At 38.7% G+C, this 21,679-nt stretch overlaps 1 protein-coding gene across 4 annotated transcripts in view; it reads right to left on the bottom strand.

Annotated features, from left to right (window-relative positions):
- LOC138937728 (kinesin-like protein KIF26A) overlaps positions 1-21,679 on the bottom strand; it is a 317,690-nt gene that overhangs the window by 210,795 nt on the left and 85,216 nt on the right. The gene's annotated exons all lie outside the window — the stretch shown is intronic.

Here is a 21,679-nt window from a genome sequence, read left to right as displayed (position 1 = left end):
CCATATAGCTGAAATACGGACGAAAAAGATTCTAAACCTGTTTCACCGACGTAACGTAATCTCACGTGCAGAGTTTATTATAATTTACACAATCTGAAATGTGTTAAATTGTTCTTATTTCTCTCTTCTCTTTGATATTCTCGTAAAATGTAACATTTTCTGGCAGCTTAATTTTAACGAGAGCGTACTGATCATTGTTACCATACTTGGCAATATTGTTTTTTTTTTTTTACGATTTTAATTAAGCTCCCGAAATATGGAGATACGATGTTAAAGCTTCGCGTATTCAACAACAGCGTCAGCATGCAGTGACATATATATTCAAATTGAGTGAGAGCTGACCATAACGCCAGAGTGACGAGTATTATTCATAACTAACCGCAGCTGAAAAGTACACGACGATACTCGGTGTTATAACTGGATTTTCCATTTCCCCGGAGGGATATCAGGGATGGTGCATCCGATTTTCACGGCGGACTGATCTGTCTCAATGCTATCTGCCCCTCCATTGCGACCAATCAAATTAGAAACGCTTAGTTGAACGGTTGAATGAAAATCTTCGATCGTTTTGTCATTCGTACTTTGTTTCGGTAGCGTGTAGTGTTATGGCAAGGAACAATCATGATTTAATGCGCTATTAGATTAGCGTGAATGTGCACACGTATATATATATATATACTTCGCAATTATTCAACATTGATTGTATCATTACCGCATCTATGAATACCATTGTAAACATTTTTATTTGTTAGAATAATTGTATAAAAAAAGTTTTTTTATTAATTACTAAAAAATATATTGATTGCATATTAATAATTTGTTTAACTTCGTAAAATGTGCTTTCTCTCTCATTCCTTCTTAATTGGACAAATAAACGAATAATATAAAACATATAAAATACAATATAAAATACACAAGAAATACAAGAAAAAAATTTTATTTTTAATCACTTCATCCAATGAATAATTAAAAATTTTCCTTCTTTATCTATAGACAATAATTAAATTTTACGGAAAATACAACGTTACGTTTTTACGTTCAAGCCGTTACCTTCGTTTGGCGACTATTACGGGAACGAATAAATTTCCCGATTGAGAGACTGGCGCGCCAGAAAAACGGACAGCGACCAGAGAAAAAGCCCAGACAAAAGGATGATTCGCGGATAACGGATGAGGTTGGAGAATCGCGCTGGAAGATATAGAGGCCGAGCAATCTCTTACGGTTGAGTTTGCACCAGGGAAATCTCCCTCGATCACTTCGAATAATCATCGCGAGACACACGAGACTTTCGCATCATCGCCTACGCGAAAACGAGAAAGTCTAGAGTAAAAATCTGCAAAAAGTAGGGAAGGGGAAGAGGAATACACGTACATACGGGGGCACAGCGCGCGTACACACACATACAAAAAGTCTCGGAACAAAGCAAGAACGACGAGTTGCGGAATAACGATCCGGTATTTCTAATACCGCGGACAGGTGAGAAGAAGATTGATCTCGAAGGGCGTCATTATATACGCGTTTGCGTGAGATAGAGCAAAACTGCATCGCGTTCGTCGACAAAATAATACGTGTCGCGTAAAATCGCACGCCCTCGTCGCGACAGTGCGCTGCAGTTTCAATAATAAAATTTGTCGCATCGCGTTGAACATTTCACTCGATATGCGAGCGTGGTTCGCTCAATGCTTCTAGTTAAATAACGAATCAAATGAGATATTAAAGAATTATGCATTTGCTTCCCTCGAATGTTGTGCAGGACAGTATCGCATTCCTCATTTATGTATGTTACGAATAAATAACTCGATTAAATCGATTAACATTTGTACATAATTACGCGATATTATATTAAAGTAATGAAATAATAATAAACTGCTGAATTCATTTTTATCGACTATAAATAGAGCACACAACAATGGTATACATATGGTACGCCATCCCTCTGTGTCGTTAATGATACAACCGGATAGCGTGATTATCGCCACATTGCGAAGCTACAGTGCACTCGTCTCTCTTTTTGAATCTAATCCTGTTTTTCCACAGAGACAGAAAATCACGCAATTAACTGATTAGCGAGGTGATTGGGCGTATTATACCTTCGGTAGAACCACGCGAAGCTCACGTCAACGATCGTCCAGTCGACTATTTTCCTTCCATTAAATGAAGATGTGAGATTCATGAGATCGATCCACATGAAAACGTAACGTTTACTCGATTCTTTTTGTTTTTCTTCTCCGTATGTGGCTATTTATATCGGGAAAGTTTCGTTAAAACTCTAAATAATTAATGACAGCTATCTACGTTAGCTAATCAAAAATTTTGTTAGACAAACATATATATATATATATATATCGATATTTTGCGACGGAACAATCGATTTAATGTAATTCTATATCATTTATTGAGTTGATAAAGACTTAAATTATTCAAACGTTTTGCCAATTCAATCTCTTCCAGCACTATTCCTGTTTTTCTCTCTGCCTTTCTTCTCTCTCTCTCTTTTTCAAATATAGATACATGGATATAAAAAAAACAAGAGTTACAGAAATTAAGTCGATTTAGGAATTAATTGAATACGCAATTCTAAGAAAGAAGAAATTGAATGGCTTCCTTGGCAATACATGCCAATCTATACAAAAAACACGAAAGAATTCATAAGAAACATGTGAATATACACAGCATCAAATCATGCACTCTTTTCGAATGCCATTTTTTTACATTTCTTTATTTTTATTATTAAATATCTATTTAAAAAAAAGAAAAAATGCAAAATAAAAATTATGCTAAAATAAATTTTGCTTAAAATAATTTGAATAATAAGAATTTTTTTATATGTTGGAAATCTTTTAATTTGTCGATCATATTGAAAATAAAAAGTTAATAACGCTATGACAGCGAAATGAACGACGATTTTTCTCAGCATTTTTTCAAAATCTGTGAAAGTTACGCGATTTCGGGAACACCCTGTAAACGTTGTCTCGACGACGTTACCTAACGCATGCAAAGAGACGATATCGCATATATACAAGGAGCTATAAAATATTCTTTCACATAAAATAGCGTTGTATGCATGTGCTTGGATTGTTGCAAGCACTTTTTATGTGTATTTAATAAATCGATAGACGGTTAAATTAGCATTTTGCGAGACTGCGCGCAAAACGGTGAGAAGACGGAACGTGAAACGCGTGCGGCTGGCAGCAACATTGAGCAATCGAATTGTAGCTTTGTTGGGCAAAATCAACTACTACATAACTTCCAAACAGTATTTACTTTCCGCGGGGGGTAAGAGCCGGCAAACTCTAATGTTCATTTGTCGAGAGTCATTTGAGTTGTTTGACTTGTTCTGTCTCCGCGCGGAGTAATTCTCCACCGACGAGTTTACCACACCCTGTCATTGGGAGATGGGGTTAATCCGTCAAAGCTCACTTAACACGCGCTCACTTCCCATTGATATAGTATAGACATGTGTCTATATTAAATGATGATATTTCCTACAATTTTTGTTATCATAATTATTTCAATTTTATCTTTTCCAATAAATTCTCTATAATTATTATTAATGACACAATATTTATCTTTTTTCTCATTTAATTTAAATCAAATAGATATACGAAATATTAATATTACAGATTCAACTGTATCTTAAATGCCAAATCGAGCAACAATTGCTTTTTATATTAATGTATTAAAAAAATAATGTACAAGGATAAAAATACGTCTCACCGTCTGATGTCGATGAGAATTTTCGAAAATATTTGCGGACGAGCGTATTGAACTTGGAATTTGGGCTGAAAGGGCGCGGCAGTGCTGTATGTCATAGGCGAAAACGGCCGCGAGCCTTTTAAAGCCCTCTGTTATCCCTAGCGGGCTCCCGAAGGACACTCTTATCTGCCGGCCGCTGTTTGCTTTGCGGATCTTAACAGGGTAACGTTCACCGCCAGAAACGGTCTAGGAGAAGTTCCACATCGACCGGGCGATGAGAGCGCGCGCGGAAGGAAGGACGAATAGTGAAATAACAGGAGCGAAATGCGTGAGGGAGAAAATGGGGAAGAAGAGGGCAGAAGAGGGCAGAAGAGGGCCCAACGTGCCCGGCCTCCAAGAGGAGAAACGGCCATTCGGATAAGGCGACAATCCGTTGCGCAAATGCCACTGGGATTTAGATCGGACGTCTCTAATGGCAGCGAGATTTCAATGGCAAATGGCACCTGCCAGATCCTTGCTGCTTGTTTGGCCAAAGGATTTGCAAAGTCTGACGGGACAGGCGCGCGCGCGCGCGCGCGCGAGAAGAAGTATCCGGAAAAAATTAAAGACCCGCTAAAGAATTCCGTTAATCTCGATCTGTTCCACTCGACCGATCGTTCCGTCCTCGGGAAATGGAGTGGGTGCATGATTGCATGATTGGAACTTATATATCGGAAAGAGTTTACGCGTAATAATTTCAAGAGATATAACTTATGTGAATATTATTGTATTCACAAAAACTTGTGGGATATCGTGTATAAAAGTAAAAATTCTTTATACGATATTATTTCAGCAATGCAACATGTTTTACTTCCATAGAAAAACTTTTTGTACCACGTATTATCGATGTTTATCTAAAATAATTTACGATTTTGCACATACTCGCGTGATTTCTTCTTCTATTTAAATTAAAAAAGTACATTAAAAAGCTACTCACTTTTAATTATACAAAACAAAGTTATTTACGATTAATAATATAAGAAACATATCACAGAATATGCGTTATTATATAATATTCAACGAGGACAATAACGCAAAATCTAATGACTATGGTAGTTCTCACGACCTTTCGATTCAACCCCGTCGAACTGATCACTGAAACAGGAGCGACAAAAAAATCGTCCCTGTAACCGGTGCAATCTCGATAAGGTAGAGACGTCGTCGTCCGAACCCGAGCAAGGACCGTGGCGAGCAAACAATCTAACAAGCAAAAAAAGTCCCTTTTATAGCACGAGAGAGAGAGAGAGAGAGGGAACGCGCGCCTCCCTTCCGCTGCTTGTTAAGAGCGCCCCGTTTCTGGATTGCTTTCTTCTTTCGGAGAAAGGAAAGAGAGCTATAAAAGGGAAAGAGATAGAAAAGAGAACGGCGAGAAACAACGGGAAGGAGGGAGGGAATCGCGTCCTTCGTTAAGGGACGTCAGTGTGGCACCTGGTGCACGATTACGCCGGCAACGTGTGCACATGGGGTTCGCGTAGTTCCGGAGGTTGAAGGGCCGTTGGATGCCTGACGACATCATGACGGATGGGAACGTCAGTGTCTGCTCTCCTCCTACGTCGGAGCTCGAAACGAAAACGCCGCGTATCGAGCGCGTTTTGTTCCGTTCGTTGTCCACTTTCGAGCTCTGCCTCTCGCATCTCGCGATGCCAAAGTTCCGCGTCACCATCGATCATCCGACGATCACGTCTTGTGTGTGTTATGGAAAGGAAAGTGACGTGAGGGTCGATCGGGGTCGCGAGAAGGATAATCTTACTAGGAACATAGTATCGATTGAAATGCGGTGTCGGGCATTAATAGCTATACAATGAAATCTTCGAGCATGATATAATTGTAGTCTTTAAATTGAATATTTTAAAGATAAAATATCTCTCTCAGAGTCTTTTAATTTAAATTGTAAAAACAAGACATGTCAAAATTGAATTGCAGTAAAATATAATGTGAAAATTTGAATTTTATGAGAGATGTATGAGATATATATATATATTAATAAATCTTGTTATAGAAATTTGATAAATCAGATGAATGAAAATGTATGAAATTTATTTGCTTAATATAAGATTGTTAATCCTATTCATGGAAATCTAATTCTTTTTAAGACTTTTAATATTTAAGTATCCGATTAATTGTTCAACATGCACGAAACTTATTAAAAACTTTCGATTTATAACTTTTGCTAAATTCTATCTAAATATTAAAGAGCGCAGAATTATTATGAAAGTTCTTCGCGAGATATAAAGCATCGCGGCGAAAAACCAAAGAGGAAAGACCACTCGCCTACGACAAAAGCTCTGCGCTGAATCATTACACCCTTACGAGCTCTTTGATTTATACGTGGGGAACGTCGTTTCTAAAAGACGACAAAGAAATTACTCAGCATTCGTAGGCTCGCTCTATTCGCCGAAGGGTCGCGAAAGCAACGGGCGTCGTAAAAAGCAAACTTCTCCGTCACGGCCCAATTTCACGGGATCTTAAAATCGCGAATAACTGTTCACGCCTTTGAGAAATCTGATAAATGTCAAGTTATGAATAAAAAATATTGGAACACATACATCAAGCATATAAAACATATGGCCAGCTGTTTTAGTTTTTAATATAAAAAATATTCCATTTAAGCTTCGAAAAATAATTGTCTAAAGAAAAATAACGATTCTTGTTAACGAATTGAAATTATATTTCAATAGGATTTTGATCGATAAACTTAACCAAATGCGGACATAAAAATAATTTTCTTTGAAATTAAAAGTTAGAAAAATATACAAATTAAAAATAAAAATATATAAAATCATAATAAAATGTAATTACTCTGAAAATTCAGAACATAAAAGAGTCATAATGGTCGAAAGAAATATTATAAAAATACCAATTGCTTTAATAACAAGCGAATATGTGTAAAGATAAAAAATTGCTACTGTCTTTTCGCCCTAACAAGAGGAAGGAAAATTTGATAGGTTTTAATCCTAAATGGTATTCGAATACCAAACGCCATCCCTCGATAATCCATTATAGTTCTTGCATCCTCCCTATACTTAACACACATCCCGTCCGTGACTCGTACGTTTTCTGGAATTTATCAGACCGGATTGGATCGTAAATGGGTTTTATATGGCACTCCGGCTCGAGGGTGAACTGCAAAAACGCATTCGGGGATAGAAAACATACCGCGTGACAAAGTATCGTCATCAATGAGAAATACACAATTGTCTATTGTATAATATATCTAAAATCCTAAATCTTTATACACATGCATACAAATATATTAAATAACTGATGAAATAGATGAACTTATAATTAATTTACGTTACTACATATTTAATCATTCAAAATGATCAGAGATTACCAAAACCATCATCATTAAAAAAATTATATACGATATATCCGACAGTATCTACTTGCAATGGCTTTTGGGATCGTTACTGGGCAGCGAAAATGTGAGACTGTGGATTCAAATGGAGATGGTGACGAGTCCCTTCAAAGTCAAGGAGTGAAAAAGGACTCGAGACGGCTAGCGCCGTCCCTATGCTATATTTACGCACTTGCGGTAGTCGTGCCAAATTCCACGTTCCACCACGATGGGGCACGAGAGTGACGACGCGGGAACGTTAAGGGCAAAGGGAAAGAGGGCGGGACCCCTTTAATCTTCGCGGATCAAAACGTCGCGGCGGCACGAGAGACGTTCCCTCGCCTAGGCAGTACGTGATTGCTTCGTGTATTCGAGTGGAAGCCTAACGGCATTTCAAAGGGATGGGCACCGCAAGGAAAATTGCATTGTAATTAAAACCGCCACCGCCGCCGCATCCTCGTTGCATCGCGCTATTGCACGCCGTGACCGAAAATGCAAGTGCGCCAAATGCATTCACACCGCAAACATGCATCACAACACCGTCGTCGGCTCTTCAGTGAATGATATAATTACAGGAATCGGACTGCAGTATTAAATATGTTACAAAGAAGCCGCAACTATCTAACAGTTATTGACAGTAAATATCGATCACGGATTTAGATTAATACTCGCAAAGCTCGCAATTCAACATCAAGATAATCTTAATCCGAAGAATAAAATAATACGAGAGATAACGTCACAAAAAAACTTATTAATTTAATTATCATGATGAAGATAGCTTACGAATATATTTATAAAAAAAAAGAGCAAGATACATATATGATAAATACGCTGTTTATTAATATCGCTGTTATGATTCCATACGTGTGATGTATCGCTATTACAATATATCATTGATAGGCACATGAATAATTCATTAGAATTGCAATATTCATTCGGCCTGTTTGTAACTCTCATTCCATCTCTTTTTGACGTTATAAGAAAGAAGGTGGGAAAATCTATAAACTATAAAAAAAGCAACTACAAAGTAAGCAGAGAAAATTCGCAGCAAGGAAGACGCAAACTTGCCTAATGTAGAAAAAAGTAATCACCGTGACAGATAGCTGCTCGCAATATTCCAATAAGTACGTCGAGGCGAAGATAATGCTTACGACGAGCAATAAATTAACCTTAACGAACCATAAATTAAACGTAATCGCCTTCAGACTTTAATTGGCTTTTAATAAGCTACGTTAATTCGATTGTCGTTAAGCTTCGTGCTTCCAACTTCTTGCCGCGACAAAGATATAAATTTGCTCGATTACGGGAATTCAAATTGTAATGGATTATATCTTAGACCTCGTTAAAAATTCTATAACATTTGACTTCGCGAGATAAAAGAAAATTCTTTTTTTATCTTCCTTTTAATTTTTATTTTATCTTACACAGTTAATAATATTATATGATTAATTTGGATTTTCAGTCTCTTCGATCAATTTATGTTACTCGATAAATTTACTCATCATATATATCTTAATAATTTAAATTAAGTTATCGGTGCAATCGTTTATCGATTCTCCCCGAGCTAACGTTAACGGAGAGATGGAGCTTGATTTCTTTCAAGATAAGAGGCGGAACAGGCCAGTATCGTCCCGATAAAGTGAGTTTCGCTTCGATAACGCAATTTCGTGCGCGAACACGAGGAGGAAAACTGACCCTCGCAAATCCGGAAAAGGTCATCGCCGCCCTTCGGTTTTGGCGAACAGGCTCGACCCTCCATGCCATAAACGGATTGTTAGAATTGATTAAAGTGCACTGTGGATTTATGCGGAATGCTTCTTCGTTCATCGTATCCATCCAGATTCCATTCTTAGCTCTCTATACGATAAAAGTTATTTCTCTGAACGCGTTAAGTGTCGGAATGGTTTACGTCCTGTGTACTCCAGGATCGGAGAAAATTGTTTCCGATCAGTCTTCGATACGTCGGGGATAGACGTCGCATTGTATCGAAATTACTTATAAATCTTAATTAAAGCACGCCTTGCGCATAGTAGGATTTGACCGATGTGCATGCTGCACAAGATACCACAGACACAATCGATCTAACAAATTTTGGAAGACGATAACGCTTGATAAGGGATTATAGGGAATGCTTTTGATATTGCTTTCTTCTATAAACGTTTAAAAAAAAGAAAAAGAAATGTTTTCTATGAAAAAGCAATATCTTCTATGAACGTTTAAAAATAAGAAAACGAAATATTTAAAAAATAACAGAGTCGCTGATAGCGGTAACTTTCCAAATATTGTTCCAATATTGGAAAAATTTTACTAGTCGTTCTACTAGCGAACATACCGAGTAGCTTCATGCACTTCTTGTATATGCGAAACATGCTGATTTCCATCGTGAAAATATCTTACATTGTTAGGTGCTTTTACGAGAAAATTTATACTTCCCATAAAGCATGATTTTTTTTCTCGCATCAGCGTCGTAATCTCAAACTACCGACTAAGCAAAAATCCGAGAAAATAATTCGCATCTTATACTGCACGCAACGTTTCGAAACTTGAGCCTTCTCGTAATAGCGGACTCCTTTATTTTCGATTACCCAAGGAGTGCTTGGGACAGGAGATAGACTACGTCTTTTCACTTTTCCGAGACGTCTATTTTTTTCCGAGCGGCGCTCAAGGGAGACAGACTTGCATAAAAGGAAAGCCTTTCCGCGCATATTATGCTCACCTAATGCGCGCGAGTGGCGCATAATGGACGTCAGATGCCATACTGTATATGTGCGAACAACCTTCTTAACGAAGCAGCTCGCCTTTTCCTTCTTCGTACCATGACACGCGACTTGCATAAATGTTTTAAGCTCTGAAGCTGCATAGAGAGAATCATCATATTGTAATATTATATAATTTAAAAAAGGCAAATAAGAATTACGTTTTGTTTTTTAATATGCAACGAAACATGAATGTTCCGTAAAATATGATATTAGTGTAATCGCAATGGGAATAATAATAATATCGGAATAAATGTTGGAAATGCGTTTCATCACGCTAGCATATATCAAAGATCCTCATCGATGCTGACAATGTTGTCGATAAAAACCTTTTTATCGAGACCTCGTTCGCGACATCATTATTCGCGACTCACGATAATTAGACAAAGTAATTAATTTCTCGATGCACAAAGAAAAATGATGCGACAGAGCTTCCCCCAACGACCTCCACCACATGATCAGGACGACACGATAAAGCAAAACGAGAGATTGTGCCGGTCAAAGGGGAAAAAATAATTTCCCTTTGTTTATTATCGCCTGTTTGACGGGGAAGGCGGGCGGAGGAAATATCTGCTCTGGATGCGCCCCGCTGAGCTTCTCTCGAGCGGAAGTAACGGCGGTGAGTGCGCGGGAGTTTTTATGCGTTCGCGACAATTAATTACTAGACGCGGGTAAAATCGCGGCCACGCGATTCGCGGATCCATCAGAAAACAAGCTGCCGGCCGATGCGGCGCGCCCGCCGATGAACGAGCCTCTCGTTAACGCGTGTAATTAACGAACTGCTATCGCTAATTACCACGGCGATCGGGGTTCACGGACGAATTTCTGGGAATCCGCTCTAATTACCCGCGCTAATCTGATTAACTAAACGCGTCCCCCTCCCCCTTCCACGACTTTTTCTCGGCCCACACGAGTAAACGAGCCCTTCTTCTCCCACGACGTCGCGGCAACCATTCGCGTGCATGTCGCGGCGGTGTATCACGTAAAAATGTCGTTAATGCGATCGATCCGGGTGGTCCCTTTCTCGCGATTCCAAAGCATTTCGGACAAATTGCACCCTGACACGCGCTCCTCCGTTCCTCCCGATCCTCCCGATCGACCGCGGCGCGTGGCCGCCCGTGGCTTCTCGTGACCGTACGTGATCGAGTCGTGAGGGACGCGTGCGAGGGATCAAACATGGCTATAAGAGCTGCGGTTACCCTCCAATGTACGGTGAAGTAAAACGATTCCACATGAGCTTCCTATAAAATTTTTTTCACGTTACTTAATAGTTAAAGAACAGCTTTTGAGATCCTTTAGAAATGTGCCACAAATCCTTTCTCTCATCTTCTACGTTTCGTTATTCTACCGATATTCTCGTTTGCAGATTCCGTAAAATCTATAACGATCGATTGGCGGAAGTTCGATGTTTCACGTACGAGCAAACGAAATGACGAGCGCTGGATGCCCAAGTCGGAGAATGACTCCGTTCTCATTTCTAACGAGTCGCTGGAGATTTGATCTTCCTAGCGGAAGCTAGCTCCAATACCGCTTAATGGCCTGGGAGACAAACGCCATGACGATCTCCGCACGGCCTTTTCCTTCTCTCGTGCCAGCACAGTGGCACAGGGAACCACCAACCCGCCCGCACCATCCACCCTCGTCGAAGCTGTGATTTGATTCCGGGGACTCATCTTCTCGATTGGGGGCGCACTAACTTTTCAATCAGCCGTCAACTCCGCGGTTGCGAGAGGATGGAGCGGTACCCCCCAATGACGTGCATCGGAATCTCTCTCCAAATCCAAACCGTGGTATCCAATGGTGTTATTATAATTAAAAAATGTTTGACGCGATCGAAAAGTATATTCTTTTTATATAAAATTCATATTTTATATCATATTTTGCTATTGCAACTTTCAAGCCGCTAATATTATAAATGAAAATCAATCAATTATGTCTCTTTGATATCGTTTAAAGCATGAACAATAATGTAAAAGCAAAGAAATGTTCTTTAAAAGTTACATATCGCTATCGAATTGAAAAAAGAAAAACAATTAGAATCTTATGTCAATTAATTTTGTGAAAAGATAAATGTTTCGCAAAGCAAGACAAATTAAGTAAAAAACAGTTTGATCTTCTTGTTATTATTACTAAAAAATTATTCAAGAAAAATCTTTAAAATTCAAAAAGTTCTGATAGCCTAATCGCTAAAAATGTTCGCCAATAAAAGCTCTCTGATAAAAGTGAATTAATAGGATGACTGTTTTCATCGCGAAATGAGCATATATGAAAGATGTTCTCACGAGACATAAGCAATAATACCCCATGAATCGCAAGCGTGTGCATATAGTTATATACCGATGGCGTGGGAACCTCGAGTGTGCGTTCTTAAATGCCGTACGCTCTGAAATTTATACACATCCATGACCCGACGCTATTAAAGTGGAAATAACGCAAAGAGATTGCCAAAGGATCTTTTGAACGCTTCAATATTTCTGAATTATTACTCATGCATTTATTATCTCTACATTCGCACATTAGTTATCAAGGTGTAACCGTGTATAATCATACGCAAAACTATAGTAATAAAAATATAATATGATAAATATAGTAGATTAATTGTTGTATATATATAAGTTTTTTTTAATCATACATCTTTTATCGCGCACATTTTTTTAAATATTAAAATAAAAGTTAGTTTTAAAAACTTTATCTCTGTTAAAGTCCTGAAAATGTATCTCGATTAGAACAGAGTTCGGTGACTCTATTTTCGCTCGCTGTTCACTATATTAAAATTGAGCAATGATCTATCGCGCCGTATAAAAACGACCGAATCTCGAAGAAAAGAATGTCAAGCTTTTACAGGAAAAACCGCAACGGCGTTGAAAAAAGTGGCATACATGGGCTGAAATCGTCGCGAATGAGACAGACTGTGAATTCCGGCGGAATTCCTGAACATGAAAATCCGACGAGCACACGTCGATCCGACCACAATATATCGTGTTCGAGGACCTTCGCGCCCACGGCCGTTTCGAGAGTGGCGAGGAAGTTTTGTCGATACCCGTGCACATTCTCCGGACCTATAACGAATTCCGATACGCCATGCGGAGTTTAATATCGAAACTGCGAATATTAACTCATTTAAAATCATTTATCGCGCATATTACTCGCTAATAACGCGCCCGACACTTTGGCAGACGCGCGTGGAACCGAGAATTCCGCGTATAATGGACCGTAAAATATATAACAGAATAATCGTTGAATATCATTCCACTTCGCGAGGAAACGACGAGAAGAATTGTACGTTCGTTAAATCGCAAATTCGCATATGATCGTTCATAAATTTTCTCGATTCAATACGATATTGATTCGATATAAATATTGAGATTATAGATCTATTGTGTAATAAATAATTATGAAAATACATCTCTCATATTTATGAGATTGATAATTTTCGTTGTTATATTTAAATAATCTGTATCATTTAATGATTATAAAATTTAATTTATTGATGATATGGATTTTTTAATATTATTAAATTTTGAATAATTACGCGAAACATTAATATTTTATATCATGATTTTCTCGATAAAAACCTATTAAATAATAAAACGATATAGAAGGAAAATAATTATTTTCTTTTATCTGATTATTATTTTGGTAAGGATGGAAACTTTCATGGCGAATCAAGAAATGGACGAAACGGCTTACGGAAAAATAGGAAGATTGGTTCAGCCATGGTTAAGGGGAAATAAAATGGCAAGCGCGCCGACAACGAAAGTACGACGACAACGATTATTTCACTTTCCCAGCAAATGGCACATAAACATAGCCGCAGGGGATGCGGAGGGAGAATTGACGTCGGATACGGCAGGCAACCCGGGTTAACCAACCGAATAGAAGTATGATTTATAAGAAGGAGGAGTTTACCTCACGGTAAAATGAGAGTTCTTGCAGTTCGTGAAGCTGCGGTAGGAACATCAACCCTGGAAGAAATGTGCTGGCGCGTCTGTTGCAGTTCTACCGTTTAATAAAATAAGTAAAAATAATTTCGATACGTCCTTCTCAACTTTGTATATTATTTTGTATTTTTCTTTAATATAGTATCGCAAAATAAAAATTTCTTTTTTCTTAGGTCTTTTCTTATAAATATAATATTTACTTATTTTGAAGAAATACGAAGAGGGCATATTTTTTTTTAATATTTGTAATATTTTTCTTTTTTAAAACTTTTATCCATTATTTTATCTATTATCTCTTCCCTTTTTTTTCAAATAATTCTTCATCGTGTAATAACTGTATGATTATTATATTTTTTGACTGTTAAATTATATAAAAATTTTTATTAATTTTTTCTTATTTTTGAGATTTAAATATTGTATGCTGTATATCTTATAGATTAATATTCTGTTATGGAAAGCACTTGTAAAGATTCTATTTCCATCTTTATCCTTTTTATTGAAGGAACCACTATCGAGACGCGACGCAAGGGATCGCAAAACGTGGTTTGTCGCAGAAGTAACAGTTTCCTAATACACTTAACGATCTCCACGCTCCTCCGTATCGTTCGCTGTTTCACGGTCATTTCTCTCCGACCCTGAAATTAGTGGGGCGGAAAGATACGCGAATCTCGGATATATTCCCGGCAAGTGGCGGCGGGCAACCGCCCAAAACACTCCCACCGCCGTTCCGGAAGTAAGAGGAGTTTCAGAGGTGGAAAGCGAAGGGAGGATTTACGGCCGCTTTGTTTCTCGTCAGACGGTCGGTCGGAAAAGAAGCCGATGCGCGGCCGGATGAGATCGCAACTCGATACGCTCGCTTTCGACCCGAGAGACTTCATTAATACAGGCAAGTTCGCACGTTGATAGGAGGCAGACAGACGAGCGATCTCGCTGGCGAGGCCGCCCGTTTCTCGGCGATAACTGGAAACTCTCTATACCGTCCACTATACTACCGCGGGAGATTTGTTACGGGGATATCGTTATCGTGTGGCAACTGGGCGCGTGTAATTACAGAGTTGCAGCGCATCGCGTGTGTGCTCGCGTATGTATAGCGACGAGCCTTTTAGAGCAACATATACGCTTGCGCTTTTCAAGCAAGCCGTATCCAACGATAGCCGTCGTTGTACCCAACTATCTTTATAATAGTTTACAGTGCGCATTGATATTGGCTTCGAATATTGCTGCATAAATGTGGACAAATTTTGATTTATCTTGCAGCCCTTATCTGAGATATTTAATTTCAAATAACATTGCGGCATGTTAAATATTATTATTGCATATAATTAATAAGATTTTTAGAAATGGAGAATAAAGGATTTTTTGATATTAGAGATTTTGTAGAAATCTCTGTAATAATCTGCTATCGGTCATTTCTTATAAAACGAAATCATCTTTCGTCAACGGCAAGACTACCCGGCGACAACTGCTACCGAATTCGATTAATCAGTTCGAAAGATCGTTCTGCGAGCTGCGTTACAGAGCAATTAAAGGGCAGGATTAATTGCGGCCGCATGCCGAGAAAAATAAGTCCATAAATTAACGGCGCTCCACGTCGTGCTTCCCTCTCCCCCCCCCCCACCTCTCTCTCACTCTCGATCCACCCCCGCAGAAATCCCCTGCTCAATCTTTTCTCTTGCCACGGATAACTTATTGCCCCGACAACGCACTATGCATTTCCGAAGCGATTAAGCTGCCACGGTTTTTTTACGCATCTCCTTCATCTTTTTCTGTCTGTCTCCCTCCATCCTCCTCGACGTATCGTAACGATTGCGCGTCGGGAAATTCCGGAAAAGTTCCCATGGGAGTTTTGCGACGCCGATGACTAGGACAGCGATCCACTTTTGCCCTATATCGCGTGATTTGTTTCGTAATTATAATGCCAACCGAGTTCCGAGTGATTTTACCAATGAGAATATTCGAAAAGAGAGTCAGATTTCATTGTGAAAACTAGAATCTTTTGTCGACGCTAATGCTTTATTATGAAATAATTTAAGAGAATTGATTATAAAGTACATTTATAAAATATGTTCGCTTAACGAGTGTATCCTCGGAAAAAGTATCGTAGATTTCAAAATCAGGGTCGCTACACTATTCGGAGCTATTCTTCTCCACCCTTCTTCGCCACCGCGAAAATCGCGGGGGGTGGAGGTTTCGGCCATTGGAAAACGCTGACTGGGAAGTAACTGCCTGACGGTGAGGGACGCCGACGCTTTTTTTATGTGACACAAAGTAGCACTTTACCAAATGACCCGAATCTTTCTGGGGGCGCGACCGATGTCGTTGACATCGCACGAAATCGTACGCGAGTGCAAGATCGGGAATTCGTTTTCTGAAGATTCGAAGCCACCATAAAGATCGCATCGTACGACGCAAACTCCTACGTTTTCGAATCTCTCGTATTCCCATTCGCAAACATACGACATTGATTTCATAGCCGAACAATCGCGACTTTCGCGTTACGTGGTTCGAACAATGTACGCTCATATCTTTTACAAAGACTAATTCGAAAATTAATATCAATAACTATACAAAACGTAAGCAGACGATTATAAAATTTAGAAAATACGAAATAATAAATTTAGAAAAAAAAAATTCCGTAAGAAACAAGGCGAAGGAACGATATCGACAACCTATAAATCTCATCGCGCCAGCTAAGGGTCTCAACGACGTCGTTAGAAAAACGTAGGGCGAGATCGAGTCAATCTCTGGCGGCAAGTGCACCATTCGTTCTGGCGTATATAATATGAGACGCGAGCAGATATGCGCCGCGCTATATATCCGGTTTATAAATATTAAACCGAGATCGCTAGAGGCTCGGAGGTTGGTATCATAAGATGCTACGCTGCGCATTGAGGAGAGGATCATGGGGGATTTGCGGACCGTATCCCTCGTTCCACGATATTACCCCTTATACCTTCACGCGCGAACTTGCTACTCGAGCGTGCACGCGCTGTCTTTCCTCTTCCTCCTCCTTCCCCTTGCCTCTCCCCCCCACCCCTCTTTCTTTCTCTCTCTTGTCGAGCAATATAAACGTATATTTTCCACAATGATATCCGCAACATTATGCTGGTGTTGATGTTATGTATGACGCCCGATGAATAATAACGACATGGCCGCGGCAGAATGAGCGCGGAATCATTCCGATTGATTTTCCGATACGATTCGTCGGACTCCGAAAGGGGGGAACGAGAGTTTCTCCACGGCAATTTCTACGAGGGGTCGATAGCGACGTCGGGATTATGGCAAGCGTGTCGAGAATCAACGAATTAGAGCCTGCCTCGAGACGCGGATTATACAATATTAATCATGTCACCACCTTGTAACTCCGTGCACTCCTGCCGCGTTCTTTTACAATACAAATCGATCTTCGCCGAAAACGCCGAATTCAAATTCGATTTTCTTAACGATCGTTTTAATTATCAGAACTGTTTCATCATCCAGACAGTTTATAACGCCAAAATATTAATCATAAAATCTAAAATTCTAAAATCAATGCAAACAATATGAATTTATATAATATGTATAATAATGTTGTAAAAAGTGCAAAAGATTAAAGCGTACTGTATTGATTAAACTGTACTGTATCCCCCCGCCCTCTCTCTCTCTCTCTCTCTCTCTCTCTCTCTGTCTCTCTCTCTAAAAGAAATATTAAATGTATTTCTTATCAAAACGATATGAATATATATATATACTATGCAGTTATACGGAGTTATAAGAAAATGTCTCGCACTCGTGTTTCATTTACATTGCCGTCCATCACGAAAAGGGATTGAAGAGCCGTGAGGGAGTAAGTTTACACCCTAGTCGTATGCGTATACGACTTCTCGTTATTAATTACTCCAAAATCCAGAAGCTGTCAACGGGCCGCAGCTCTGCGGCGTACAGCTACGAAAACAACGTCAACGCGAATTTCAGAGGCGTACGCTCTTAGATGGTAATTGTACAAGATCAATCTAAAGTTCCATTGATTACTTGCCGCTCCTTCTCTGGTTATCGCAAGCAACTTCGTTTTTCGACGCAACACCGCGGCAGAGATCGAAACTAATATAATCTCGATGATATTTGATTATCTCGGTGTAACAAGGAAAAAAAGAGACGTCTACTTGTAGTATAGAGGATATAAAAACGGATTATAATACTTTGCGCTAAGGTTTACGATGTACGATAAATGAGAGGCTAAAAGAAGCGCGAGGATAATGAGCGGAAAGAAATAAAGTAAGAATGAAGAAGCGGAAGAGAGAGCCGAAAAAAAATCATATAAGAATTTAGCCAATTTACCATAAACTAGATGATTCCGTCGACCGGATATTATCGGAAAAGCCAACGAAAAATATTGGTTGCGAGTTCCACGATGCACGCGACGAAAAACGGAAAGTTTTTAAAAGCTATAACATCAGTAAAATTGAGAGATAAAGATTCTTTTTAAAAATAATTTACATTTTTTTATCCCAAAAAAATAATAATAATCTTGATTTTTTGTTACTATCTTAATAATGATCTCATGTTGATTCAGGTTGGTTATTCTTCGATATATTGGTAAGATAATTATCTTATTCTGCAATGACACAATGTGTAATATTAGTATATAATGAAATATATTTTTGTATATATTTCAATAAGAAAGAAAAATAAATCTAAGCTTATTTAATAACGTTATTGATCACAGTGTAAAAAAAAAAAAAAAAAAAAAAAACCCGTTTCAGAGTACTGTTTCTGCCTTACGAATGCAAATTCATGAATCCGCTACTTCGGCTGGTTTGTTTTTTCCCTACCCAGTAGCAGCCCTTGAAGCGCTTCCGCGGACAAGAAACGCCAGTGATATGCCTTCGAGGGTGGGTCTATCTCGTTTTGTAAAATGTGATAATTAAAAAAGCGCGACCTTTGTCTTCATTTACGCCGACGAAATGAAACGTTCGCGTTAAAAATTCAATTAAACACAGACAGAGCATTGCGTCTGGGACGTTAAACTCGGAGCGCGCGCGTGCCCTGCACAGCTTGAGCGTAAGGACGCGTATCATTGCATCTTTTTGATGGAACAGAAAGAAAAGGCATAGGAAATAGAAAAAGCAGCACTAATTTTATATGGCATTAAACTGTAATTTGTAATGCAGTTCATGTTGCACGAGAAACGTAAAAAATATTATAAAATCTGCTAACAATAAGCTTTAGTACGTTAATAAATTAATAGTTTTAATTAATAGTTTTAACAGTAATTAATGCTTAATAAGTTATTAACTATTAATTAAAGCTTCAGAAAATCGTCATTTAACAACATTTTAATTTTAATTCTATAAATTGGATTGAAGACAAAGTTATCATGATATTGAAAATAAAATGGAAAATAAAAATATGGTAAAAAAGATATGAAGCGTCCAGTTAAATTTTCGTTACAGAAAAATTGATTCCGAAGTCGTAGTTAAAGAAATATCCCAGGAGAGCATCGCATATTAATCGTCCCGTTACCATCGGCTTTTTACGAATCCGCACCTTCGGTCCACGGTTGAAAATTAAAGACGTTGTACCGACTAAATCAGCAAGAAGAATGATAAAGAAATTTCCGATGATAAATCATTCCTTGCCGGCAAAGCGGCAAAAATGCTCGCCGGCAGAAAAACTTTAAGACGCGTGTGGTTATCCGACGATAAATCAATTTTTCGTTGCGTTTTCGTACAGCGATCGTAGCCGGATACGCGGAACGAACGACAACAACGATGGAAAAGGGGACCGAAAGTATATAGATGGGGTTGAAAAATTAAACAAAAACAATGGGCGCGGGCACAATGAGGAAATAAGCACCTATTGATAATGCCGCGAATCACGAGTCCGAGGCCCGGCAACAATGGGACATCAGAATGGCTATTATGCCCGGGGGTAGACTCAATTATTTTAAGCCACTTTTGTGCCGCGCTAATGAAGCGAACAAAGCCGAATATTAAAGCAACCTCCTATCTGCCATCGCGCTTATCTCAACTATTCCCACCGCCACGCTAACGTCTTCAATAAACTTTGACCTATCAAGTGATATTGCCGCCTTAATCTCGCGAAAAATAAATATCAAATAATTTCAAGATCACTGATCTATTAGAGTGTAAAAAATAAAAATATGAGATTCCCCCATTATATACGCTTTTAACTAGTTTGAAAAATCATACTTTATTGTTTTCTATTTTATTTATTTCTATCTTCCTCTCTCTCTCTCTCTCTCTACATTTTTCTCGAAAAGTGAAATCAGCTCTCCATTTCAGAATTATCGAGAAAATAATTTTGTTCGCGGAAGACCAAGCTACCGCGATATAAAACGGCGTCTATAAATTCTCCTGAGGCGCGAATAAAGCACCCGATACATTCCCACCCGCTTTGCGATACCGTTGATCCGAGAATAAAACACAAGCGTAGCGTCTCATGACTTTTACAAAAATGCCATCGATATCGCGATCGGAGCTACCGTTCGTGTGAAAAATTCTTTGACGAGTAATCCCGCGACGACGAAAGTACTGACATTCTCGATATCACTCGGGTTGTCTCGTCGCGAAATAATCCCTCGGAGACGACGAAAGAGTCCGACTCGAAAGCAACCAGTTTTTTTCCGCTTCGTCGAGATTAACCGGTGCTATTTGATATAAAAACCGGCGGGTGTGAAGAGCGGCATAATTGTACATTGCTAACGCAGAAAATATTTGCGCGAACACAACTTCGATCATTAATATCTTTTTCTTCTTATGTCACAAATTTCTAACAGTTAAAAATAGTGTTAAAAATAATGTTACTAGTTTCAATTGAATAACAAATTTTTATCAACCAAACTGTCTTCTATTGTCAATTTTTAACTTTAGAGACATTTTTTTAAACGCAGAAGATGTAAAAAAATTATAGCTAAAAAGAGGATAACAAAACAGATTTTTCTCTTTCAATTTATACAGTATTTATAGTTATTCATTGATGACATAAATGAAGAGATGGCGCAATGTTTAAAAAATTTATTGCAAATTTGAATCGACTCGGCAATCAAGTACTTGTCAGAGCGCGCTTTTTTAAAGACTCGCGGGAAAATCCTGTTAATTAGAGTGTCAGAATAAAGCGTAAGGCGTAAGATGAGCGAGAGCAGGGAAACTGGGAAGAGAAATAAGAGAGTTTCTTCTGCGGAATTCCGCAGACATAACATTAGCGCCAAAAGGAAAAGTGGCGTTGTCAGTTGGGCACGGTCACGCATTTTCCATCCTTCCTGCTTCCTGTGGTAAGACTATATCCTCCTTAAAAGCCTATATTTTCCGCAGAACGAAAGTACTTAGCTTAGAAAATGCGCGCGATTTCGCATTCCCGCAAACTGCTTTATTTTTCAGAAAATGATTTTTTTAATAACAAAATAATCAAAAATGTGGAGTAAAAAATTATCTCAACAATAATTAAATGCAAAATGCATGCATTCTTAGATTGTCTGTTTTTTTTTGTTTTTTTTTTAACGAGAACATTATCCACTCATTTCTGTTTCCGTTATTTCTATTTATTTTGACAGAGCTGGTGGCGACGAATTAACATTGCATATAACACTCGCGTCATTCTCATACGGAACATACCCACGATAAAATAAAAGGACATTTTCACGCTCGAACTGTTAATAATGAAACAGGGACGAAAAGTGAAGAAAGACGCCGTCAGAAAAATGTACGGGAAGAAACAATGAACGAAGGTATACGCAAAACCCAAGATTTCACCCTATCCTCCAGTCAGGATGACGGAGCGCGACCCCTCAGTTCACTGATATGATAAACACCTGAAATGACAGCGGGTATCCGCCCTTTTCCTCGCCCTCTTCCTCGGCCCTTTAAGTTAATCACATCGGGTGGGCAAACCCTCTGATTAAAACGGCCCTC

The sequence above is a fragment of the Polyergus mexicanus genome, unplaced genomic scaffold, assembly GCF_030449975.1.
Source record: "Polyergus mexicanus isolate NDT 795.1 unplaced genomic scaffold, iyPolMexi1.0 SCAF_11, whole genome shotgun sequence".
NCBI lineage: Eukaryota > Metazoa > Arthropoda > Insecta > Hymenoptera > Formicidae > Polyergus > Polyergus mexicanus.
Note: the sequence above shows the minus strand (reverse complement) of the source record. Positions and strands in the feature narration are given on the sequence as shown.